Source organism: Ctenopharyngodon idella, chromosome 1 (assembly GCF_019924925.1).
Source record: "Ctenopharyngodon idella isolate HZGC_01 chromosome 1, HZGC01, whole genome shotgun sequence".
Lineage (NCBI taxonomy): Eukaryota > Metazoa > Chordata > Actinopteri > Cypriniformes > Xenocyprididae > Ctenopharyngodon > Ctenopharyngodon idella.
This window is the reverse complement of record NC_067220.1, coordinates 32,122,047-32,135,026: the sequence shown is the minus strand read 5'-3', so window position 1 is coordinate 32,135,026 and position 12,980 is coordinate 32,122,047. Positions and strand designations below refer to the sequence as shown.

At 35.5% G+C, this 12,980-nt stretch overlaps 1 protein-coding gene across 1 annotated transcript in view; it reads right to left on the bottom strand.

Moving 5' to 3' along the window:
* tenm3 (teneurin transmembrane protein 3) overlaps positions 1–3,318 on the bottom strand; it is a 275,510-nt gene extending 272,192 nt beyond the window's left edge. Inside the window, 1 exon segment of the mRNA XM_051889778.1 lies at positions 2,703–3,318. The gene's annotated coding sequence lies outside the window, so the exon portion shown is untranslated.
* Between the last annotated feature and the right edge of the window lie 9,662 nt (positions 3,319–12,980).

Below are 12,980 nucleotides of genomic sequence, written 5' to 3'. Positions count from 1 at the left end.
TGTATGCTGACTTTTAAGCAGGTGTGAAAGCAGAAGCAACAAGGAGATGATAAAACATCTGGCCGCACTGGACAGGTTCTGTCAATCAATCCTCCCTCTATGAATCCCATTACCATGACAACCCCCAGCCAATAACATCTGTACTGGCCTTCATGAGGAAAAGAGGGCCACTATATGTGACAATATTAGCATCATTACAGTAACAAATGGTGCTCTCTTGCTTCTTTTATTCGACGAGAGATCAAACATGCGCATACTCTCTTCGCCCCACACGCTGCGGCCTGCCACGGGTCTTTAAAAAAATGCCGTTTCTGTCATGATATAAATGACACTTCAGAGTTTGAAAGTGCTCCTATCAATCACTCTAACTTTAATGTGAAATAATAAAATCAGTTTAAGTTTTTCTGTTGTCCGTTTCTTCTCCCCCTCCCTGTCTCCCAAGTGAACAAAGGCCAAGTTCAAGGCAACATAAAAAATTGATTTCAGCTACACTTCAGATTAGTCAAAGGTCTCTCAGCATGTACACACACACACACAGCTAAATTTCTCCATTTTATTACATACATCTCCCATAATACATTTGTCTCTTTGCAAATACATTTTCAAACATGCCTATGACGTTTCAGAGTCCACAAAAAAGGCATAAACATTCATTCATACAAAAATGGAATTAAATCTGTTAAAATAATATCTAATTTGCACAAGACATCCACATTCGAATCTCAAACTTCTTGTACATATACAAATAGTTGTGTCCGAGTCGCATATTACAAATTCAAATTGACCTTACTGAACTAAATGGGAGATCTCTAATAACAGAAGGTCAGATGTGGTTTAAAACAACTGTCAAAAAAAACATCGCAATAACAAAACCTTCAGTAGAAGGTCTAAACTAGTCAAAACAACCAGAAGACTGAAACATGTTTTTTGAATATAGATAACGAAAAACTGAAAATAGAAAATTATCTTAGTATAGGAGGCCAGTGCAGGAGCATGATTCAATGGGAGGCTATGTCTGTGCTGTGTTCACTCACTGACTTTAGCGGGCAAGATATTGTACACTAACATTTAAACAAAAGATCATTTAGGATGGGCCAGGAATCTTTCACCAATCACTATCATCAGTATCAGCTTTCAGCACAATTACAGTACATGGTGATACCTCAGTGCCATGCTGCCTTTCAGTCAGTGTGTGTGTGTGTGTGTTGTGTGCGTACATACGTAGTGTTGTTGCTTCTTTATCTGTCGAAACACAACCTTCAGGTATGTGTTCATAAGTGAAACATAACTGATAACCTTTTTTTTTTTTTTTTTTTTATCTTATTGCTTTTCTGAATACAATATGAGTGTTTGGGTAGCCTACACTTCCTTGATGTGCTTTAGAGGTTTGGCTCAATGATGAACTGATCGGTTTGACATTATAGTGATTCAGAGACACACTTACTGCCATTAAAGTCACTAAAGCAATATGTTGCAAAGTCACCAAAGCAAATTCTGTGATTTGTCTAACATAAGTGACAAATAATTACATTTCCTCTGAAATATAAGAGAAAAAAAAGTTGCTCATAAAATACTCACATATACACACAGTCAAAAAACAACAACAACAAAAAAAAAACAGAAAAAAAAAACTGCCAGAGAGTGTTTCGTGAAATTGCACTGTCTTATACTTTTTTACTTGCAAAAACTCATTTATACGAGAATATTTGTTCACGAGCGTCAGCTAACAATTTAAATGAATTCTGTTTTTAATCAAACAGTAAACAAGCTGAGAATAAAGCTGAAGCAAACATGAGAGAAGAACTTAATTCAAAGAAAAATGACTTTTACAGGTTTCCAGAAAACAGCATCTTCAGTAAATGTGAATATGTAGGCTAGTAGTTTCCCACAGATAAAGCAGGTCCGTATGAGACACTCACAAACAATTTCAACATGTAATATGAGCAGTGGGATATTATAACAGTGTTCACATAGGATACTGTAACAATGTCAATATAACTACTTTCATAATCTATTTTTTTATTATCTTATTGCATTTGCTTGTAAAACACAATCTTACACAATTAGATACAAATGAGTTCAAATGTATTTTTAAGTTAAAGTTGCTAGTAGCACGACATTCTTATTTATTTTATATATTTTTATATATACACAACTTTATTCTTTTTATTGTTTTCACTGATCTGATGTCTTTATCATACACTTGTGGTACATAGTTCATTTTGAACGTCATTACTGTAAATACAGGCAACTTGTCAGAAGTGTTTAGCTAAGACCTAGTATTTTAATGACGCAATTTCAAGCTGTTCGACTATACACATTTTAAATATTTCACTGAAGGACAGTGAAGTCAAACAGATTAAGTTAATTAAGCGACGGTGAAAGTCTGTGTGCCCTTGTTACTATAAGTGAAGATTACACGCACCACACGTGAACATATTTACAACCTGTGTGCACCTTCTGTCTGATTTTTATTAACGTGCGCTTGCCTAAACTAGATGCTGAAAGTAATGTGGGCTACTCATTTTTTCTATACATCAATTTTAATATAACTAACAATAAAACAATAAATAAAACATGTTTTTAAATAAAAAATAATTTAACCTGCCTTGAACTGTGTTATTCTCTCTCTAAAAAAAAAAAAGGGTAAAAGTATTAAGTACAAGAGCGCTCGCGCATGCTGAGGCCATCGGGACTCTTACCTGCTGTTGATGTGTTTCAGCATCCCATTGACAAAACTTCTAAACGACACTAAACGACGGTCAACTTCTTCAGGGAATGACAAAACAGAGAGATGTTTCTTTGCAAAACAAGTCCTCCTTACTCGCTTCAAACAGCAACTCCCGTCCAAACGATAGTCCGGAGAGCGCGAGAGTCACTCAGATGTTGACAGATAGATGTTTCTATCTCCTTTCTGAATACACAGAGCAAACGGAGATTGGTCGGGGGTGATCGATGAGCCCAGCGCTCATGTGTGCATCTGCCGAATATCAGCCGTCACCGTCCGGATACAGCGAGATACGGAGTTACACGAGCAGCCGCAGTTTCCTCACAGAGCTACAACAAAGCCGGGAGTGCGCGCGTGCATGTCTACCTGAAAGCGCTGCGAGAGTACAGATAATTCGCGCAAGAGTGTGTTTCCTCAGCTGTGGATCTGGCTCGGCTGTGGATGTGAAGCGCTACTGGTCCCCCCGCTGCGTCCAATCAGTGCGCTATGTGTCTGTACCCAGCACCGGATCAGTGATAAATGAAGGGTCATCCATGACTAACGCCGAACCCTGATGAATGACTTTCACAAGCTCCTCGTCATCATCGTTTCTCTGCTGATAGCGACTGTAAGCAGTTCATGGGTTTGGCTCTGTTTTCACGTTTTCATTCGGGATGCGAAGTTCATTCTCACCGAGTTGTTATTTCGCATGATAAAAGTTAACACTTCCCATAACAGAAAACATGGGGCGATATGACACCACAAAACAGTTCGACGTCCTGTATAATACAAATATCAAAAAAGCATTAACTGTTAGGCTGTTTATTTTTCTTTTAAATTTATAGAACAAAATGGCAGCTGCCAGAACTTTACTGTAGCCTGTTAAAAAAAGAAGGGGGAAAAAAAAAGTGAGGATGTTACAAGTAGCCTATCAAGTGGCATTTTGGTGGCATGCTACCTGATAATGCCTTTATGTTATTATTAAATTATCTGTCAATAAATATGTTAATATACCGACCTATTTGAGCTATACTGAATCGGTTTCTAAATTAATAAACTTGTTATTTAACAATGAAACATGAGCTAAATGATACTTTACCTAATTAATAACTTCATACAAAACATAAGTAAAATTCTACATATCTTGGTACATAAATCTTTTCTCTGTACAAAGAGCAATTAAACAATATTTACTTCTGAAAAACAAGTTTTCAGTATTTCACAGTAAAAATACATATACTGTCTTCTAACATAATTTTTGTAATGTTTAAGGCAATGTAGCTTACAGTTAACCTGGTTTTCACTTCATTTTAACATTCTATTTTTTATTACCTATTATTTTGTACAGTGCACCACTGACAGCCATATGTCTAAGATTCGCTAAGATTCGCTAACCACCTCTCTTCTAGTATAATGTACATTTTGCAAAGTTTTATAGAGGTATGTGATATTTAACAGTGTTTTCAAGAAGGTCTCTGAACAGTTGCCAATTCAGTTACAATTATGAAGCCACTGCAGGTGCATATTACAACGATGCTGCCATAACCATCCTAACCCTTCCATTCAACGTATATTGCAAAATAAACTTCAATAAAGTGATATCATCCCAAGGGGGTTTATTTTCCCACAATGATCGTCAGACTGCTACTTACCAAATAAATAAGTGGAAATGAAATATTGATCTGAATTTAAATGTTTTTATTATGTGAGAAGAAAAAAAAAAAAAGAAAAGATACCGCAGTGTTTAGGACAAGAGCACCGGACTTGCTTCCCATCAGAGCTCTGAACCTTGTCTGTGTTCATTTTTGCAACAATGACTGGCCGGTTGTATATTATCATACATATTATATGGCTACTTAAAAAATAAATAAATAAATGCATAGTCATGGACTATTGATACTGATTTGAGAAAGTACTTATTAGATTAAAGGAATCATGTTATATGAACAGAATTTACGCATATGAGGAAAAACAAGATGCCTCCATCCTGAAGATGAATGTAGAGTGCACAGACAGTCTTGTAAGTTAAAATTGGCATTGCCACTGAAGCAAACCTCTGATGCCCCCTGACCTCATCCACCTGCTCCAAGCACCTACAGTGGTGAAGTTCAAATATTTCCACAAAGTCCTGTGAAGCTTAGTAACTACAAAAGACTTTGAGTGAAAGGACCAGCAGCTGCAATTTTAGCAAGTTTTGGTGCCTGACCCAGCTTAACCCAGAGTGGCGTGCTTCTCGGTTAAAAACACCTGAAGAGATCCTCAGCTCCACACTTCATGCAGGCAGGAGAGCACTCAATTACCCTCTTCCAAACTAACGCAAATTCACTGCATCCTTGTTTCTATGGCAGGTTTCTATTTTAGTATTAGCCGTGGAAAATGTTTCTTTCATTTACACTTTCACACATTTTAAACATGCCTTTGACTGTTTGGCCACAGAGGTCACAGCCTATTTGTAACTCAGTAGGCAGAACAAAACAAATAGTTTTTGCTTTAATAAGTAAAACGCACCCTTCGTTTATTTAGAAAGTTAGCAGTAATTCATGTGTCACATGCCAAGGAAGCCTGGCTTAAATGTGCTGAGCTAAATGAATGTAATCAGGTCTTCTCCTCAAGTTTCAGTCAGGATTAATTTCAGAGTTACTCTGTAAATGATATGAATTATTAATTTCGCTGACACCCAGAAGAACAAAAGTACAAGGGAGTGGTATGTCGGGGCAATCTAGGGCTTTTGCTGAAGGCTGTGGTATATTTTGAACATGGATGATGGTTTATCTTTGCACAAGAGGATGAGTGACTATATACTGTAACACTGCAGAAATTAAATCATAACAAATGGAAATTTTATTCTGTAATTCCAGTTTTAATGCATAATGAAATTGTTCTATGAAGGATCATCATATTACTAGGGGCCTCTTTTATATCATTTATTTTTTAACTTTCCCCATAGTTTGTTCTTAGTATTCAAATACACAAAATAAACAAGTAGTAATAATTCTCTTTGTCAGTAAATGTGATGCAAGCAAGTAGCAACATATATCCCAATATTAAGAAAATGCTCTCAAACCATACATTTGTATCACATGCTCTATAAATTATGTTAAATTAATATTAACTTAAGCCCACAAAGAATTAGCTTGCGCAGAACTCGGCAGATGTACGCAGAATTAACAATTTCATACATCCCCTGCAACTTACTATCTTAGTAAATATTCTAGATCACTTGAGCTACTGGACCATTTCATTGTAGACAGCATATATTTTTTTCACAAATGAAAACAAGGCTGTGAGGGACAGTCTAAAGTTTTCCTGAGATTTTTGTCGCCACAATTTATTTATTTATTTATTTGGGAGACGTGTATTTTGCATTATCCACTGCTGCAGTATTGATCGACTACTTCTATTCCTCACAGCCTCAGTCACAGCCTCAGTTTTAATTTGTGAAAAAAAAAATTAAAATAAAATAAAATACATATACATATATATATATATATATATATATATATATATATATATATATAATATGCCATATACACTGAATAACGTCTTTAGAAAACTAGCACAATTAGCTTAGTTTTTCACATTTTAAAGCATTTAAATCTGTTATGCATAATTCTACTATATTAATTCTATAATTCATATACTTAATATATAAGAGTATGTGGAAATCTTTAAATCATTCATAAAGAGCAACCCATTTAGACATCGTAAACAGAGTTTTCTCTTTGATTGCTCAGAACCATTATAACATGTATCAATTGTTGGCCAAATTCAACATCGGAAACTTCACTTACGTTCAGACTCTGAATTAGGAGCCACTTTCAATAAGAAGAATGGATATTTTGCTCTTCAGACCAGACTTCCCATTTATCAAAATCAATCCACATGGAGCCTCTTCTCTAAACACAAAGGGAACTAAATTTTCAATGAAGTGAAATGTTAACAAGGTAATCAAAATAAAAGTGTTGTAGTGCCGTTCGGGTAGATGTGGGGTGGAGGTGGGGGGTCCGGTGATAAAATAGGTAAATAAATAAATAAGAGGAGGAAAGATAAAAGGACCCCTGGTGTTCTAGATGAGCTCCAACCAAACAGAAATCATTCATACCATCTGTGAGATAAACCCAAAATTAACATCATCAAAGTGTCTCATCTCCCCCTGCTTTCACCCTTCATCACTTCCTCTCTAACTCACTTTTTCTCTTTCTCCCACTGCAGGACACAAACACCCCCTCACACACAGCCCCATTTTCCACCCACACTGAAACATGCCCACCGTCCAACCCGCAGACGCGCACGCACTCACACACCTGGGGGTCCAGATTGGAGAAACATATTCCAGGATGCAGATCCATTCACCTGCTGCACAGAACAAGCGAACACACATACACAAAATCTACTTTTCAACTGGTTTTGTAGTTTTCAACATGGGACTAAAATTATATATATATATATGCTGGCAAAATGAGTCGGAATGAGCAAATTTATTATTATGTTCACATTCTCTATTAAAACACATTCAAAACAATGATTTGTTGGAATCAGACAAATGAATGAGCTACACCTGTCGATAGAGTCAGCAAAGTCCATTTAGAGAAATATATATATATATATATATATATATATATATATACACACACACACACACACACACACACAGTACTGTGCAAAAGTCTTAGGCCACCATTAGATGTTGTTTTAGCAATGGTATAATGACCATATATATAAATATTTCTTGTTCTCTTTTTTGGAATATAACCAGAAAATACAGGAAAGTTGTATGCAGTATTGAAAAACAGAAAAAAACGACTTCTAGGCTATAGTGGCAAGTATTTAGTGACCTCCCTTTACACTTGAGCAATAGCAGCAATAACCGTCTCTCTTAAACCTAAATGGAATGAAAAGGACTGAAAGGCCAAGAAAACTTTCAAAATCTGATGATAAGTTTCTTAGATTTTCTTCTTTGAGAAACTGGAAGAAGTCCAGGAGGTCACACTAAATATCGATTTTTGCTTAAAGAAGCCATTTTGTTCAGATTTTTTTTTTTTTCTTCTTTTTACATTTTGTGCAAATATTATCTGTTTGTATCATAATAAAGACCAAAAAATAAATATTGATGTTTATTAAAACATTGCTAAAACAACAAAGCTGGCGGTAGCCTAAGACTTTTGCACATTACTGTATATATTATAGTGACAGTAAAGAGACAATGATAGTAAATGCTCTTGTGCCATATAAATGCGGTTCTTTAAAACTTTAAAACATATATATATATATATGTAAAAAAAAAAAAAAAAAAAAAATATATATATATATATATATATATGTATTAAGCGGCAATACTGTTGTCAACATTGATGATGATGATAATAATAATAATAATAGTACTTGTTACTTAAAAAAAATCAGCATATTAGAATGATTTCTGAGAGATCAAGTAACACTGAAGACTGGAGTAATTGCTGCTGAAAATGCAGCTTTGCCATCACAGAACTAAATAACATTTTTAAATATATTAAAATACAAAACACCTATTAATATATATTTATAATATTTATATTATATTTATATTTATAATATTTATAATAATATTTCAAAATATAATTGTTATTACTGTATTTTTGAGCAAGTCACGATCCACCGGTTGAAAAAATAAACTAAAGAAGAAGACGGAGGATGCGCATTCTTTCCTACTTCTTTGGTGCTGGCTCAATGTGTGTTTAAGTATGTGTGTGTGAGAGAGAGAGACGGCTGCCGCTTGGTCAGTGCCTCTGGGGCGGCCTCGAGTGGGCAGCAGATGCTGGCAGTGACAGACCCTGACTTCGCTCCATGCTTGACTACATACAGAGCCGTCCACATCCTGTCCCTGAGTGTCCACAAATGCAAAACTTCCCTCTTGTCCTGTACGCTGACAGACACTCAGCTGGCAAGCACAACTCACTGCACCAGAATAGGAGATTAGAAGGAGATATCCACACAGAGGCGCTGAGCTCTGCGTGTGATGGCTATGCTGATACAATTCTACCTGCTGCACAACAGCGACACGACACACAGAGTAAATAGTCCGTAATACATATTAATATATATCTGCGTCACTCGTTCCTTCACACACGTGCCCCATTCTCTCTTCTAATTATTGTCTGGAGCTCTGCCGTCAGAGTGGATGTGTGGGAGTGTCTCAGTTTGGCATATGTACGCTAGGACGGTGCACCGTGAGGCAGTGAGAAATAGCCCTCCCCCCACCTCCATGGGAGCATCCCTCACACGGCCACTGAAGTGTTAGGACGAGTCAATGTCATCCCTTTCTCTCTCTCTCTAGGCTGTGAGGTCCCCCTCATCTCCAGCCAACTAGGGCATAGAACTGGAAACCTCCAGATGTGTCACGTGACCACTGGATGCTGCAGATGCACATAGCTGGTTATTTCACTACGGGGGGCTACGTGTGTTCATGTGCCAGAGAAGCTTGCAGAACGCACTGTACAAAATACCGTGTAAATAATACTGGTATAATTGCGTACATGAAATTAGAATTGAATACATGATGTGTACATATATGTTGTGAATGCGACAAAGAGTGTTTTTTGATAAGATGTGTAGCAGACGGTGGGTGCATGAGAGCTTCCATACAGACAGATGGATAAAAAAAAAGTGTTTGTGTGCATTTACAAAACATCAACATTCATATTATTTTCCACTCAGAATTGAAACAAAACTGCCAACGGAAAACATCTGTAGTCATCTGCAAAACATACTGTAATAATTAGAAAGGAGGAAAGGTTGCAACTTCGGCTACATGAGCAGTAGGGATTTAACTTCTTGTTTTTCCTTTATTTCTGTGGTTGGACTGTAAAGGTTTGCAGTTGTGTAGTCAACACTTTTTGGCATTGCTAATTTTGTCAAAAGTTTTAAGTTTTAATTTTGTTAATGGGTATTATTCAGAGAAGTGATCTGGGTCTGAAATTTGTGATCGTTGTGGTTGTCATAAGTAGTGGAAAGCACAGCAACAATGTTGTCTCTAGTTTTCTTTTGATTGTCTACAGCTCGATATACCTTCCAAAAACAAAATTCAAAATTCATGTGTTGTCCTTTCACAGCACCTCAAGTACACAGAAGAAGAAAAAAATGTGCAGAAAATTAAAAAAAAAAAAGCCTTTTTTTCTTGTTACACAACAGAAAAAAAAGAAGAAATCTTCAAAAACTCTTCAAAGACACTGTTCAAAAAAGCTTATTTTTCCCCATTAAGACTTCCATACTGAACACCTTTGTATTTAATGTGAAAATGCTGCTGCTTATTTTTTATTTTATTTTATTTATTTATTTATTTTTTTAACATTTTGTCTATTTGTAATGTTATTAATCAATTCATAAATTAATTACATTGTAGTACTATATACTACACTTAAAAAAATGCTGGGTTAAAAACAAATGGGTAACAAATGGGTATATAAAATGACTGTATTACTTGCTTAAAATAAACCCAAAATATGTTGGAAATTAACATTTATTAGTATGTTTAATAAATTAACATTTATTAGTTTAATGAATAATAATTAAACAATAAACATGTATTAAATTGCTTAACAAATGTTCACCTTTTGATTATTATTATTGTTACCTCAGTCATTATGTGTCTGATTTTTAATTTCCAAACCTATTTTGGGTTCATTTTAAGCCAGCCATATACTAATTTTTAAACAATAGTTGGGTTAAATAAAAGGCAGCGGCTATTTGCACTAAGTAAAAATAGCAATAGATGCTATTTACACTAAGTGAAAATAGCATATTTTCTTAGCGATAGATGCTATTCACACTAAGTGAAAACAGCAATATATTCTATTTACACTAAGTGACAACAGCAGCATTTTCGTAGCGATATGCTATTTACACTAGTTGAAAATAGCGATAGATTCTATTTACACCATGTAAAAGTATCAGTTCTTTGCAATAAGAGTAAATAGTAATTAGATGCTTTCTATAATTTATATTGGCAGATAATATTTGCACCTCAATATTTTTGTACATTAACAGGATGCAATAATATCATAGAGTGTAAATGATTATATTTATTAAAATGATTAAATGGATTCTGCCTTATTGGGAGATAAAAACCCTCCCTAACCTTTCCCTAACCCTACCCAATAAACACTTTTAATATTATTAAACACTCGTTCGCAGCTTATTTCTACTTTAAGAACATTATTTTCATTTTTATTGAAAAAATAAATGCAAGCTCGGCAAAAGGTGGAATCGAACGTCAATCGTGTTCTAAAAGGATAGGTTTGCGAGCCTTACTCACTACTGTTGCGCCACTGAAGACAATGAATTCTGTGCGTCTTTTTTAAAACTTGAGTGGCTATTTGCACTTAGTGTAAATAGACACTCCGTAAATAAAAATGCCCAGCCTGTTGGGCAACCATTTAAAACAAACACTGGGTTAAAACAACCCAATCACTGGGTTTGTCCTATTCAATTTACCAAACTGAGCTTTTTAATAATATGCTTGCAGTGGGCAGAGAAAATAGTGTTTCATGACTACATTCACTCTCCCAACGCAAGCGGCTGCCCTGTGCGTTTTAGCCGTACTGCTCCATGTATCATGCACAAGCCATGATGAATTCATTCCCTTTATTCTCTGACCTCCATCAATTTGACAATATCACACCATATTTCATGGCTGACCCCATCTGCAGATATGGGTCCATGCTGTACCTACAGCTGAATTGAGCAGAGCAACAAGAGCAGCTGATTAATTTAACCTATTCCTGCTCTACCTGCCATGTGTTACGGACAGCACTAGATGGAATGCATCCATTCTCACTTTCTTTCTTCCTCTTAGATTGGTGTTGAGATTTTGAAACTCTTGGACAATGATTCCAGTCTCTCTCTTTGACCTGCACAGCTTTTTCTGTTCCTCTTTTTCCACCCCTAGAGGCTTATTCTTCGTTTTGTTGCGCTTTGATACTTGATTGGATTTTCTGTTTGATTGTTTTTTCCTGTATATTGAGGTCTTGCTCTCTTTCAACTGTCTGCCTCACACTTTGTTCTTCATTAACCTGTGCAATCAATACAGCATCTTAGAGTCAATCCATATGTAGCCTAATAAAGAATACAGTCAAGTTCAGGCGAGTCTTTCCACTTTGAGATTCTCAGTGTCACTTTATGACTGAAGGAACTAGTTCAGCCAAGATACATGGGGGTTTGGCTGCTAACAGCTATCTGTGGCATTCCTGTAAGATTTGTCATGATGAACAGTTGACTCGTTCCCACTAAGCTGGTAGCAACAATTCACAAGAAGGTCAAACATACACAAAATACACGTACATACACGCACCGGATCAGACTTGAAAAGCTGTGACAACACAAACACGATTCAAGAAAATCAGACAAGACACAAACACATGCACACGCGCACACACACACACACACACGCACACACGCACACACACACACACACACACACACACACATCAGGGGGATTCCAACCGAGGGTAGGCCTATTATGGGACTATTATGGGATGGGGGCAATGAGAAAGTGCCAGCAAAGTGAGTGATGAGGATGTGGGAGATCATGTGTGTGTATCAAAGGCCAGTCTAAACACAGGAAGTAGAAGCACAAATCATCTTTTGCAATCATAAACTGATCTCATCTCATCTCTGAAACCTAAAGAAATGACTTCACAGACTGGACCAGCACTGTTTGTGTTTAAGCAGACACAATAAACCACTTTCCATTTACATTATTGATGCCACTGAGATTGGAGAGTAATTGCTCACCCTGTTTATAAATCTGTGGGAAATAGGATATAGTTAGGCTAAAAAAATAAATTAAATAGCCAAAGTAATAATGCATATTAATATTATTATATTAATATTATATAATATTATAAAACAATAAATATTATTAATGTTAAATATTACACTATTTTATTTTTTGTACTACTGCTGCTGCTGCTGCTACTACTACTATTACTATTACTATTAATAATAATAATAATAATAATAGTAATAAATATAATAATAATAATAATAATAATAATAATAATAATGTATTTAATCATCAAATTTTATTTTTAATTTAATAATTTAATTTAATTTAATTTAATTTAATCTGGCATATTTTAATGTCTATCACACAATCCTTCTTCCAAACATTTGTTGAGTCATTTTTTGCATTCATCTGTTTGAATAAATATTGTACAAAGACGTGATTAAAACTTCAGTGGTTGATGATAAATGAACCATACATGATGTGAACTCAGCAACTAATCAAACATTTAAT